General features: G+C 30.8%; 1 protein-coding gene across 6 annotated transcripts in view; it reads right to left on the bottom strand.

Moving 5' to 3' along the window:
• Nucleotides 1-14,969, bottom strand: part of LOC114327765 (phosphatase and actin regulator 3) — a 1,198,052-nt gene that overhangs the window by 714,234 nt on the left and 468,849 nt on the right. The gene's annotated exons all lie outside the window — the stretch shown is intronic.

The raw sequence follows: 14,969 nt of genomic DNA, 5'->3' as shown, positions 1-14,969 counted from the left end.
TTCAATGGTTATAACCAACTTTCATGAGTGAAGTCGACACTAGAAGAAGATATGCATAGTCTACAAAATATGAAAAGGGCAAGTAATAGTAGGGGAGCGAAGTATACTAAATGTGCAGTCACTCGAGCGCTTTGGGGACCTATTGGGTTGTGAAGAGTAGGTCCTAAAACCAAAAAAAGTTAAGTAAAGTTTTCCATTTTAGTGGGGACTTTCCATTTTTAATTTAATTTTCCATTTGCAACAATCGTTTTTTTCGATTATAGCGCCATCTATCCATAATTTGAAAAAATGTTTCGAATAAAAGTAGCTTATTTTTACTTAAAGAATCCAAATCTGGAATAAAAATTTGGGGCTCCTATTTAAGATTTTAAAGTAACCCCCCAATCCACCTCCGTGGGGGGTCGTGTTTGGTACCATTCGATAGATTTTTCAAAAATAACGATTAAGTGCATTTTGCAGTTTTTCGATCTAACGTTTATTTTTCGAAATATCGCGGGATTTGTATTTAAAATTTTAAATTTACCCTCCACCCCTCTCCGTGGGGGTCATGCTTGGTATCATTCGACAGATTTTTGAAAAATATTGAAAACGTATTTTTTAGTTTTTCGATCTAACGTTCATTTCGCGAATTATTCGCCTTTTTTTTGTGAAACTTTTTAACTCACCCATTTCCTTACGCCCCACTCAAATCGTCAGATTTTTGAAATATACACTGTTTTGCATGTCCTTAACTTACCTTATCTTAATCCGACAATTTCGAGTATTTTGGATTTTTTTTTCGGCCCCCCCTTAACGAACTCCCCTGTGTTAAGAGCCAATATATGGTAGAGGTACATCTGCAGGGCACCAGGTTTCTCCCCATATGATAATCTGACGCGCTCGAGTAACTGCAAAAATCCCCGATTGGGCCCCTACCATAATGTAAGGCGATTTTAACCCACTGAAATATTCGTAAATATAATCTCACTTTCTTGAAATCAAGGAATTGATAAAAATAATATTTTTCTCTTCTGTACATCTACGAGGCGGGAAATATCGGCATCTAAAATCTATTAAATATTCATACATTTCCAATACTGTTTATTTTTATCTCTACAAACGTTTCAGAATTAAATTTTGCGTTGTATTATATCACTGCCTTGCTAGCATAGTTTTATGAGTTTTGTGACTGCGACAAATATAACCTTTTTGAATTTTAAATGCGGTATGTAGGTGTTTGTGGTGAATCTTTTAGATAAAACATGGTTATTTATGATCTTAAAAATACCAACAAGCGCCTAGTACGAGCAGAACAAATTTCTATGCGAATCTTTTTGGATTGACACGTTTTATTGCCCACACTTCTATTAATATTTTAAAAATAAACACCTTCGCGTTGATTCATGTAATGTGCCTGTGTGGAAAATATGAATTATTTGTATGTATATTAGTTTTCATAGTTTTAGAGTATTCTGTTTAAGATATCACAATAATTACTATTATAATAATTGAATCGTTTATTTCAGAAAGGGGTCAAGTCACAAGTATCTACTTTTGAGAAAATCAAGTTTACACACTGTTTACATTCAACAAACAATCACTTTATATAAAATAAAAATTCTACCTAACAACCTGGAGTATTTGTCAAAAAGTGTAGTATTTTTTAAAAATGTATCTTGTTAAATTGTTTAAGAAAAAAAAAATTTTGTGCACTCATTTTGTCAAGATTTGTCACTTGACCCCTTTCTGAAATAAACGATTCAATTACACTTTTATCAAAAAATAGTTATTTATGTACCAAGTCATTAAAGTTACTCTTTATCGAACGAGTCTGATATTATGAGCAGAGTGAGCATAGCTAGCGAGGCGAATAACAGACGAGTTCGATAAAGAGTCTTTACTGACGTGGTGCATACACAATTTTATCGCCGACAATTTGATATTGATTGGTTTTAATACTTACTTGCGATTTCGTATTTAAGAATTTTTTAAATTTTTGACGTAATACAAATTTTATGACAGTGATGACAGATGACTTTTGCATGATGGCCGCTTTCGATTTTTAATCGATAGTTATCAATATTGAATAATTACTAAATCGGTAAAGTTTTGATTTATTTTATATGAATATAATTACAAAATATTACAGAATTTCACTTTTTGACATAAATTTAAATAACAATCTGTCGTAAATGTTGTACAATATTGTAATAATTAAAGTAAATAAATTGTAAGTTATCTCAAATAAATAATCGATTACTGCCATCGACCACTTACATTCAATCTCGATTAATCGCGGCAGGTGAAGTAAAATTCTTCTTTCGGTACAATAAAGTGTTACTTTACTGCCGCAAATGAGGGCAAATGAACGACTTTAGTGACGGTTGGCGATAAAACTTTTTATGATACCATGTTTTTATTATTTATAGGACACAATGTAAAAAAGTACAATCTATTTATCTAATCAGCCCTAAACATCCATCCTTGGATATAGGCCTTCTCTTCCTTCTTCCATGCCTCTCTATCTTGGGCAATTTGCATCCATTTTGACCCAGTGTGTTTCTTCAGGTCATCTGACCATCGCATCTGTGGCCTTCCCCTTTTTCGTTTGTGGTTCCACGGTCTCCAATGTATAATCATCTTAGTCCATCTTTCATCCTTCTGCCGTAGGGTGTGTCCGGCGAACTTCCATTTAAGCTTTGCTACTTGGGTAGAGACATCTTTCACTTTTGTATTGTTACGGATCCATTCGTTTCCTTTCCTGTCTGATAGTTTAATGTTCAGAATTTGTCTTTCCATGGCTCTTTCTGTCTTTGCAACGTCCATGTCTGAGAGCCATATATTAGAACAGGGAGTATACATTGATTGAAGACTCTTGTTTTTAGGTATTGCGGGTATTTTCTGTTCTTTAGAATATAAGACAGTTTTCCGAATGATGCCCAGGCCAATCTTATTCTTCTCTTTATTTCTTCGGTCTGATTTTCTTTATTTAATCTAGTGATTTGTCCTAGAGATATATATTCTTTTACTTGTTCTATTCTTGTTTGTGCCACTGTAATTACTAGTTCTTCTTGTTGATTGGTCATGGTTTTTGTTTCACTGTAATTCATCTTCAGTCCTATCTTTGTCGATTCTCTATCTAGTTCTTCCATCATTCTTTGAATTCTTCACTTCTTTCTGCTATTAATACAATATCATCAACATATCGTAAGTGATTCAGATATTGCCCGTTTATGTTTATACCCAAGCCATCCCAGTGCAGTTGTTTGAACACATCTTCTAGCGCTTGGTTGAATAGCTTGGGCGAGATGGTATCTCCTTGTCTTACTCCTCGGTTTATTTTAATAGGCTCCGTTTGTTTCATTAGCTTAATAGTTGTTGTTGCCTTATTATATAGATTTGTAATTAAGTCGGTATATCTGTAGTCTATTCTGCTGTTTTGTAGGGAATTCTTTACTGCCCAGTGTTCCACACTATCAATGTTTTTTGGAATTAAAAAATGCCATGTATAGCGGGATATGATATTCGTTAGATTTTTCGATTAATATCTTCATCGTTAAAAGGTGGTCACTTATACTGAAGCTCTTTCTAAATCCGGCTTGTTCTCTTGCCTGGTATCCATCTATAATTTAGTTGTTAATCTGTTTGTTAATATCTTGGTTAATAGTTTGTACATCACATTTAGTAAAGTTATGGGTCTGTAATTCTTTAGATCCTTTTTATCTCCTTTCTTAAATAGTAACAATGTTACTGCTTCGTTCCAAGTGTTGGGTATTTGTTTTGTCATTAATATTTTATTCATAAGTGTGTACAAAACTTCTATAGTTGTTTTCCCACCATTTTTTTAGCATTTCTACAGTTATCCCGTCTTTTCCTAGCGATGTATTATGCTTCATCTCCTCGAGTGCTCTTTTTATCTCATTCTTACTGATTTCTGGTTGTAAGTAGGAATTGACATTTTTTATTTTTATTTGTAGTTGCTTAAGGATTTCTTGTGTTGGTTTCTGTTTTGTATTGTAGGGGTTTTTATAATATTCTTGTGTTATTTGTATAATTTTATTATTTGTCAATTTTAAAAAGTGAAAGCCAGGTACCCTAGCCACTAGACCATATTTTTTGATGTTAGGTACGCAGATAAATACTTAGCATATAAGTACTAGTGCAAGAGTATTAAAATAATTATGATTTTTTGGAATAACAAAACTCAATGCATCTATGTAAAAGCTGTTGAATATTGCATTGTTATCGAGTTCTGGGCTATTCAAAAATTTCAGATCTCTAGCTAGTCGGGAAGTATGTTTAAAATCGATTACAAGATTTTTCCCGGACAAAGTAACAAAGAACAAGTGAAGTATATAAAAATGTTTTAATTTTAATAAATGCATAATCTAGATAATATATGTAGATGATAAAGTTCACGCTTAAAATGCAAAGACCTAACTAACTAAAAATCTGTGTTTCAAGTCAAAAACTAAGTTTTCGATTATATCAAGATCTCTTCTAAGTATCTTTAAGGCGCTGAACAAGTTTATTGTTAATTAATTTTTATTACTTTTTCGTAATTTTTAATCCAGTCACTTTTATAAGCTATTTATTTTATTTTTTATCTAACTGATTGATTTCTGGAACTATTGGTAGCTGCAATTAAGGATGCAACAATTCTAAACAACCCCATACCTCATATAATAAGATGCAATTAAGATAAAGCTTGTATAATTGTCTTCGGCCTTGATAACATTCTATAATTAATTCATATCTAGAATAATAATCTCCACGTTGAATTTTGTGTGAAAAGTGAAATTAATTCAGTAAATACTTTTTTATGGTTATGATAGAAAAAACGTATGACGCCATACGAGAAAAAAAAACAATAGAATAAACGTTTATAGTATCTTTTGATAATGTTGCGGAATGGTAAAACAATTATTTCTAACGATGGTTAGATGTTTATCTTACCGGATAGACCTTAATCAACATTAAAGATATGGATGTTTCATGAACCAGTAAACGAGCAAAACAACATATGATTGAAAAGAGAGGTTATTTGCAAATAATCATTTAACATTAGAATAATAAATTAAACGCTCATCATAAGGAAGCATTAAAACTGAAACCATTCACTAATATATCGTTTAACAAGGAGTTCAGACTACTGATCGTTTTTCTCTAAACTGATATTGGATTGTGAGTTTCAGTATTTCACATCTTGCTTCTTCATATTTCTTCTAGTGTTCGAAATTCTCACAAAAATATACACTAAATTATTTATTCATCCATAAGCCTATTTCTATCTTAGCCGCTAATTTCAGCGAAGTAAAGTTTGTTTAGCGGTAAAAGGTTGACTTCAATTAGTGCGGTCGTAAATATTATTAAACTTATCTGGGCCCATTGTTAAGACCAGTTCGGAGCGATAAGCAAACGAGGTACACAGAATTGGTCTTTTGACAATTAACACTGACTAGACGGTACTCCTATAATAAAGCAAAGGATCCACAAAAGTTACAATAATTACGACGACAAAACAAAAAAAACGGATGTATACCCAGGATGTTTGAAATAGTCGGTACTATTTGAAGTCAACCATTTACTGCTAAACAAACTTTACACCGACCCTTTTATTGTGTGTGAATGATTTGTTTAGACGGATATCAATACAAAAGACCGGAATTGTCAACATCTATTGATCATCACACAGAAGCGTTCTTTCCTCAAGTCACTAAAAACACAGCATCCAGAGTCGATAAATGGTTGTCGAAGAAGCCACAAGTACTCGTGGTATCTTATCGTGAATGAAATAGAAAAGTTTCAAATAAAATCTCTACAACACCAATTCTCGCTACTTTTGTATTGTAAGTGGTTCCTCATGGTCAAAGCTCTACGTCAATAATTAGTGAAATCTGTAAGATCGACCAGTGTTGCGACATATATCTAGGCAAGTGATACCTTGAACCTTGCAGATAAGGTAATTCAAATTCTTTATTTTCTTTTTGACAAACATAGTTGTATAGAATTAGTAATGACATAGGTATCTCTTATGAGATCATTGTATTATTTTCCGGTAAGCGACTGAAGAATGAATAGAAAGACTTTCTTGGTGAGCGGAACATTATCAAAAGTACAATTTCGGAATTATAGTAAGAATCCGGGCAATTATTAGTTTTATTATTATTAGTACTTCTTATTGTTATTATACTTTTGATATACAGTATGGTGCAAATGAAAGGAATAAATTCGTTATTTCGTAAACCAGCGACTCTTCAAAAAAATCCCGAAACAGGTCGATTTTTATTTTTAAATTATGATATTTTGGCATATATAACACACCAGTGACGTCATTCACCTGGGCGTGATGACGTTATCGATGATTTTTTTTTAAATGAGAAGAGCTATCGTGTGCTAGCTCATTTGAAAGGTTATTCAATTCTCTATTCAGTAATATAAACATTAATATCGGTATTTATGCAGGGTGTCCAAAAACAATTTTTTATATTAAATTATTGACAAAAAAGAATAATGTATGTAATGTATTTAAATTAAAATACATTTTTTACTACTGTCAAAAAAAGGAAAAAAAATAATGTTTATTGGAAAAATTAACATTGCTTTTCGCTTAAATTAATTGTTCAAACTTCCAAAAAGCAGGTGTATAGCGGGAGCTGGCTTTAGCATTGAATTTATGCGAATAGCAATGTTTATTTTTCAAATAAACATTTTTTCTGTTTTCTGATAACAGTAAAAAGTATTTTGTATTAAATAAATTACATACATTCTTCTTTTTTTGTCAATTAATTTAATTTAAAAAATTGTTTTTGGACACCCTGTATAAATAATTATGTTAATGTTTACATTACTGAATAGAGAATTGAATAACCTTTTAAATGAGCTAGCACACGACCTCTATTTTCATTTAAAAAAATTATCGATTACGTCATCACGCCCAGATAGATGACGTCACGCGTAAGATATATATGCTAAAAATCATAATCTAAAAATAAAAATCGACCTGTTTCAAGATTTTTCCTTAATGTCGCCGGTTTACGAGATAACGAATTTATTCCTTTCATTTGCACCATACTGTATATTTACATATATTTTTTTGTTAAGTTTTCCTTTAGAATAAATTTGCTAAAATCTCTTCGCTTACTTATATTTATTGGACCAAATGTAAGCCTTTTAAGAATCAATCTCACTGGTAGCTTATATACAGGGTGTAACAAAAATACAGGTCATAAATTAAATCACATATTCTGGGACCAAAAATAGTTCGATTGAACCTAACTTACCTTGGTACAAATCTGCATATAAAAAAAGTTACAGCCCTTTGAAGTTACAAAAAGAAGATCGATTTTTTCCAATATATCGAAAATTATTATAGATTTTTATTGAAAACAGACATGCGGCATTCTTATGGCAGGAATATCTTAAAAAGAAATTATAGTGAAATTTGTGCACCCCATAAGAATTTTATGGGGATTTTGTTCCCTTAAACCCCCCCAAACTTTTATGTACGTTACAATTAAACTATTGTTGCGGTACTATTGGTTAAACACAGTGTTTTTAAAACTTTTTTGTCTCTTAGTATTTTTCCGATAAGGCACCTTTTATCGAGATGTGGCTTCTTTTTTAATATGGTTCAAAATATACCTCAAACTGTAATTATTTATAAATAACTTTATCTACTCTATGTCATATTAAGTTTTTAGTTAGTGAAAACTGTCATTATAGATAGCAGTGCGTGAAGGATTTAAAGTTTGCGTGAAGTAACAATGTATTTTAAATGGGATTTACTTTTTCGCACTGTTTTTTGGCACACTTTCATAACGTGTGATCCAAAATTATTGTCACCATAGGTGGCTCTGAACGACATACAGTGCATCTCTATTCTTAATTCAGATTAACTTTCGAGTTTACCACACCTTTGCAGTGTACCGGGTGTCCCAATAAGAACGGCTCTCGGCCATATCTCAGGAACCGTTTATAGTAGAGCTTTGAAATAAAAAAATTTATGACAAAAGTTGCCTCAGGAAAAGCCTGGAAATTATTTTCATAATTGTGGGACCACCGCTAGAGGGCGTAATTGAATATCAAAAATTTAAAAATCTAAATTTTACAAAATTTTCCTAATGAAGAGGCACTGGAAATCCGATCGTCGTATTTTTCATAAAATTCTACGCATATTTGATTTGACAAGTTTAGGTCTACCTTTGGAAGTAAGAGGTGGGGGTGAGTGGGAATCTTGTTATGAAAAACTGGCTGTGAGTCCGGTTCTGCTTAATCAAATTTTGCAAACTTGGTCTTGTTGAAGACAGATCTTTTTCGTCAATGTAAAAGTTATAATTTCCAACCAACTTACTGAGTAATATGCCAGCTAGAAGGCGTTATTTAATTTTTTTCAGAAATCTAGTGTTCCTTGGAAAATATTAAATACAAACATGCATTTTTAATACCATATTACAAAATTAGCAACAGAATAGCGAAAACCGAATGTTAATATCTTTTTTCTATCTCGAGATATCTTACAAAACGTGTAAATTTAAAAACATAACTGTTACTGTCACCGGTAAACGAAATTAATTAAAAGTAGTGTGCTATGGAAACAACAAAGAAACATTTTCCAGCTGTCAACGTATATTAGGTCTTTTCAACGCTTCTCATTTGTTTCGAGCCTCGTTCATATCTCGTATATTAATATTATACACGGATTATACGGCATATGACAGAGGCTCGAAACAAATGAGAAGCGTTGAAAAGCCCTATTACAAAGAAATAAAAACAACTATTTAGTGATGACATAAACGTTCAAATTTTTGCCCATCATTTTCGTTGCAAACATTTACTCTTTCAAGAGTAGATTGAACAGCAGTCTCAATTTCTGCTTTCGATATGCTTTGAATGGCGTTTAGTATTCTCTGGATAATGTATCCTAGAGTAGTGTATGATGGGCAACAATTTGAATATTTAGGTCGTCACTAAGTAGTTCTTTTTGTTCTGTGTTATATTTAATTTTATTAGTATTGTCTCTCTTTATATTGCTGTTTTAATTAATTATATTTTTATACGTTGACATCTGGAAAATGTTATTTTGTTTTTTTCCACAGCACACTACTTTTCATTAACTTAGCTTACCGGTGATAGTAGCAGTTATGTATAAAATTTACACGTTTCTCGAGATATCTTGAGATAGAAAAAAGGTATCGGCATGCGGTTTTCGCTATTCTATTGCTAATTTAATTTAATTTTATAAAGTATGAGTAAAAATACATACTTGTATTTAATATTTTCCAAAGAAAACTAGATTTCTGAAAAAAATTAAATAACGCCTCCCAGCTGGCTTATTACTTATTACGATGGTTCACAATTATCACGCCTACATTGAAGAAATCATAAAAAAAGATCTGTCTTCAACAAGACCCAGTTTTTAAAATTTGATTTAGCAGAACCGGACTTACAGTCATTTTTTCATAACAAGGTTCCCACTCACCCCCACCTCTTATTTGCAAAGGTAGAGTTAAACTTGTTAAATTAAATATGCGCAGAATTTGATGAAGAATACAATCATCGGATTTCCAGTGCCCCTTCATTAGAAAATTTTGTAAAATTTTGATTTTTTTATTTTTGATATTCAATTACGCCCTTTAGCGGTGGACCCACAATTATGAAAATAATTTCCAGGCTTTTCCTGAGGCAACTTTTGTTATAAAATTTTTTATTTCAAAGCTCTACTATAAACGGTTCCTGAGATATTACACCAGTTAATAGGGAAAAAATTCATCGATTTCACGTAAAAATGTTAAACAGGGTTTTGAAGGTTTTAAACGATAGGTGAGGAATAAATGATGATAATTCCGTGAAGACGTACAGCTAATATTTCTTCTTCTTTTTTCTAAACAGTTACAAAGAATGAAAAACTCAGTTTTTTGACTATAAATCGTTTCTTGTACATTTTAGAGAAAAATGTTTCAAATAAATATTGTAGATCCTAAAAAGTTCTTTAACTTGATGGGACAAGTATTAAAATATAATATAAAGAATTGACCGAGATAATTGTAAAAAACTCTCATTTTTGCACTAATTTATAAATGTTAATAACTATATTTTTTGCCCACCGATATTTAATTTAACTACTTTAGATTATGCCAATTAAAGGGTTATTTCAGTGTGCTAAATTTCAACCAGATTGACCAAATAGTTTATGAGTTATTCAATTTGTTTATCCCAGAGAGCAATTGTTTAAACAGCTGTTCTTGCCCTAACAGTGACTCTAGAGATATTTTACAAATCCCAATCGATTATTTGAGACTTTAATTTTAAGATGTATTGAAAATGTTTTAAGATTTTATCAAAATTGTTATTAAAAAAACCGTCTGAAAAAGACCCTACTTTTTAGGGTATAAACAATTGGAATAACTTTGACAGTTTTTATGATACACGCTTGTATGTAGGTTCACTGAAAAGCTGGTGAAAAAATATACTTTAAAATTGTAAAAAGAATTTTATGTGACCAATATAAATCAAGTTAGAATTTTTTTTTCAATAAATCATATTTCCATTGTTTATAAACATTAAGAGCTGAAAATTGAATGAGTTGTTTAAGAAAATCTATATTTTATGATCCACTTCATATATTGCATATGCGGTGAAAAAATAAAAAGTCATGACTACTCATGACCCGTTAAATTAATGGTATTCGTGAAACACCGCCAACGAATGTGAAGGTGAGAATAGCTTCGTTTTATTTTTTAGAATGGAATCCCAATTTAAAACAATTTACAATTAATTCAACTTTTATGTGCAGAGCTCAACAAATCTGGGTACCGAACTAAAGTAGCAGATGAAGATGCAGACGTATTAATAGTGCAGACATCTCTTTACGAACATACATATGAACCTGACAAGATCGTTGTAATAATTTGTAATGATACCAATATAATCATAGTATTGACGCAACTCTCTGTTCCGGACAATTACATATATTTTGAAAGAAAAAAAAAGCGAAAAAGAACAATCTATCTATCTATTATAGTTGTAATAGGTTTAAACAATCTCATATAAGAAAATACGTTGAGTTCTTATATAGTTTTACTGGGTGTGATACAACTTTTTAGATCTGATAAATATTTTTTATGACGAGAATGCTAACAAGGAGGACATCATGAAAAACGGATATATCATTGTTGCTTTGTATTCTGCTGCAATTTATGTTACATATAAAAAAACACAATAACATATTGGCATTAAATGAGTTACGATTTTTTACAATTTGTAAGAAATACAGGGAAAAAAATTGCGTTTATCATCAATTACAACACTGGTTAGGTAAAAAACTGGATGCTACCCATACCCAATATGGATAGAAAAAGACTGATATGGATTTTGAACCCATTTACACCTTATATTGTTTGACTCCTTAAGTGATATTAAAACAAATAGCATGTGAATGTTTAACGGGTTGCAAAAGTACAAGATGTGGCTGTAAAAAATATGGTACAAACTGTACGGATCTTTGTACACACTGTGCAGAGTGTGCAGTGGAAGAACAGGAGAAAAAATGTTGCAAACGCGCTGCAGTGGTTCTTGACGATGTCGAGTCAGACTTTGTAGACGATGAACTAACTGTAACTTGCCGAGAAGTTTAGAAGTTGTAGATGTTCACTAGAATAATCAAATTAAAATTCATAAACAATGTTTTATTTTTTATTTTTATACTTATTAGATGCCTACCTAGACAAATATTAATAGCTTCTTTCAATTAAATCATAATAAAACAAAAATTAATTTTTTAAAAACTATTAAGGACTTTTATATACTTTTAATTATTGCAATTAAAATAAATAAATATTGTATTGTACTAATTTATAATTATTTTACACTTATATAAAAAATATACTTTGTTTAATAAAATTTAAAGAATTTTTACGAAATACTTGTAAAATTCAATAACTTTTATAGAATAATTAAATCAATTGATTTCACGGGATTTTCCCATTTTCCCGGAAGTTGAAATTTGCACAGTTTTTATTATTTTTTTGAGCTAACCCAGTTAAAAAAAGAAGGTTGCGCGAGCTATGGAAGGTGATAATTTATTGCAGTTTTTTTTCCAAAAAAGGAAGCGAAGCTCGAACAGTTCCCACCTTCACTTTCGTTGGTGGTGTTTCACGAGTACCGTCAGTTAGCGATACCGTTATAATAATAAGTTTTTTTATTATTTCACTGCCTATGCAATCTATACACTGGATCATAAAATATAGATTCCCATAAATACAATATGTTCAATTTTCAGCTCTTAATGTTTATAAACATGGCAAAATTGATTTATTAAAAAAATAATAACTTCATTCATATTAGTCATATACAATTAATTTTTCTATTTTAATATGTATTTTTTCATCAGCTTTTCAGTGAGCCTACATGCAAACGTGTGACATAAAAACTGTCAAAGTTATTCAAATTGTTTATAACCTAAAAAGTAGGGCCTTTTTCAAACGGTTTTTTTAATAACAATTTTAATAAAATGTTAAATTTTTTTAATATATCTTAAAAATAGAGTCTCGAATAACTGATTGCGATTTGCTAAATATCTCTAGAGTCACTGTTAGGGCAAGAACAGTTGTATAAACAATTGCTCTCTTGGATAAACAAATTGAATAACTTATAAACTATTTGGTCGATCTGGTTGAAATTTGGCACACTTAAATAGCCCATTAAATAGCATAATTTAAAGTAGTTAAATTATATAACATTATGCAAAAAGTAAAGTTATCAATATTTATAAATTAGTGCAAAAATGAGGGTTTTTTGCAATTATCTCGGTCAATTGTTTATACATTTCAATATGTGTCCCACCAAATTAAAGAACTTTTTAAGGTCTACAATATTTCTTTGAAACATTTTTCTCTAAAATGAACAAAAAACGTTTTATCGTCAAAAAACTGAGTTTTTCATTCTTTGTAACTGTTTAAAAAAAGAAGAAGAAAAATTAGCTGTACGTCTTCACGGAATTATCATCAGTTATCACTCCTCTACCGTTTAGCAGCTTCAAAACCCTGCTTAACACTTTTTCATGTTTTTTTACCTATTAACTGGGGTATATGGCCGAGAGCCATTCTTATTGGGACACCCGGTACGTCAACTTAACAAGAAAAGTTATGTTATGTAGAGATGTTGGTGGTGGACATATACAGCATCTTGTTTGATTTTATTTATTATTGTTACTTATAATTTTGTTAATTATTTTTATTTTTGATTAAAGTTCTGTCTTAAAGGTTTTGATAATTAAATATCCTTAACTTTCTCGTTGTCATGGTGATGACATGTGAGCAATAAATTAAAACAAAAGTTTTGACAGTTTTGTGGTTTGAAAGAAGTTAGAATTTTTAAATGTCAAAATTATAAAAAATTTAGAATAGAAATGAATTCCAGTGACGAAGAGTTACAGTTTCTTTATTTGTTTATCGTAGATAAAATATTGTATGAAACTGTGCGTGAAGTACTTTTTGAGAACTTACGCGATGTATAGCTCTAAATCTCGCGTGCGTTCGCAAAAAGCATACTTCAAGAACTGTTTCGTAAATAACTATTTCATATTACATACTACTAGGTCTCTATAATCGTACTTACAGTATACAAAAATGTGGTGGATTTGACAAATATTCAAAATATCTCGATGAAAACTAGCTTTTCGAAAAAGTACTAAGAGGCAAAAAAGTTTTAAAAACATTGTGTTTAACTAATGCTGCCACAATCATAATTTAATTGGAACGTACACAAAAGTTTGGGGGGGTTTAAGGGAACAAAACCCCATAAAACTTTTATGGGGTGCACAAATTGCACTATATTTTTTTTAAGATGCTCCTGTCATAAGAATGCCACATGTCCGTTATCAATAAGAAACCTCAAATGAAGAGTACAGGGGAAAAACAAGGAACGTCCCTTTTTCATTAATTTTGGCTTTTCTCGCCATGTGGTAGCAAAAACTGAGTACTATCGACTAGCCTATCGATTCAGGACAATAAACAGTAAGATCAGTCTATAAAATTTTCTAAGCATTTGTATTCAGTCGAAGGACCAGGATAGTCCGCACGCCACTGGACAAAAATAAGGAATGTTAGCAGTTTTCTGGTGCATTATTAAATTAATAAGTTAATATAGATTAATATTATATTAAGATTATAGAATAATAATTGCTAGAATTCTGCTAAGAACCTCCTAAGTAGTTTTTAGGTATCATAAGAATTGAACCTTTATTGGTGTTTATCTCAATATGTATAAAATGTGACATTCCTTGTTTTCCCCTGTACTATTCAAATGATTTTCGACATATTGGAAAAAATCGTTTTTTATTTTATAACTTCAAAGGGCTGTAACTTTTTTTATGTGATTTAATTTATGACCGGTATTTTTGTTACACCCTGTATAATACACATCTAATTACCTTTTGTATCAGTGAACCAGCAGTCTATAGAACTCGAAATTATTTAACAGGTACACACGTTTAACAGTATCTGCAAATTGTTGTTTTTGAATGATGTATTATGTTTTCTAACAATATATAGAACTTTTTTAAACATTCCTAAATCAAAAGCTTCAATTCCTTTTAAACTGATTTTATATCGCCGAATACGATAGGACCTCATCCGATAGATTTTTGAAATATACTGATAACTTAATTTCAGTTTCTCGATACAATGTAAATTTTACGAAATATTAGACCATTCCGCTTCTTTTGGCACACCCGGCATAATGTAGAGACGAATAATTTTACCGAAAAAATAGAATCTATTTTATACTTGCCATTTCCTATCCACGAGTAAGGGGAGTGTTACACTTACCTATAACAAAAAAAATATATTAGTTGTTAGCAATAAACATTATTTATCTTTTAAAATAATTTTGATCCTTTAAGATACATAAATGGTTCAATATTTTTAAATAATTTGGATGGGTAACGACAATTGACAACTCAAAATCCTAGGAAATAGAGAGATTTAAAT

This window comes from Diabrotica virgifera, chromosome 7 (genome assembly GCF_917563875.1).
Source record: "Diabrotica virgifera virgifera chromosome 7, PGI_DIABVI_V3a".
NCBI classification, from domain to species: Eukaryota; Metazoa; Arthropoda; class Insecta; order Coleoptera; family Chrysomelidae; genus Diabrotica; species Diabrotica virgifera.
This window is presented reverse-complemented; position numbering and strand designations above follow the sequence as displayed.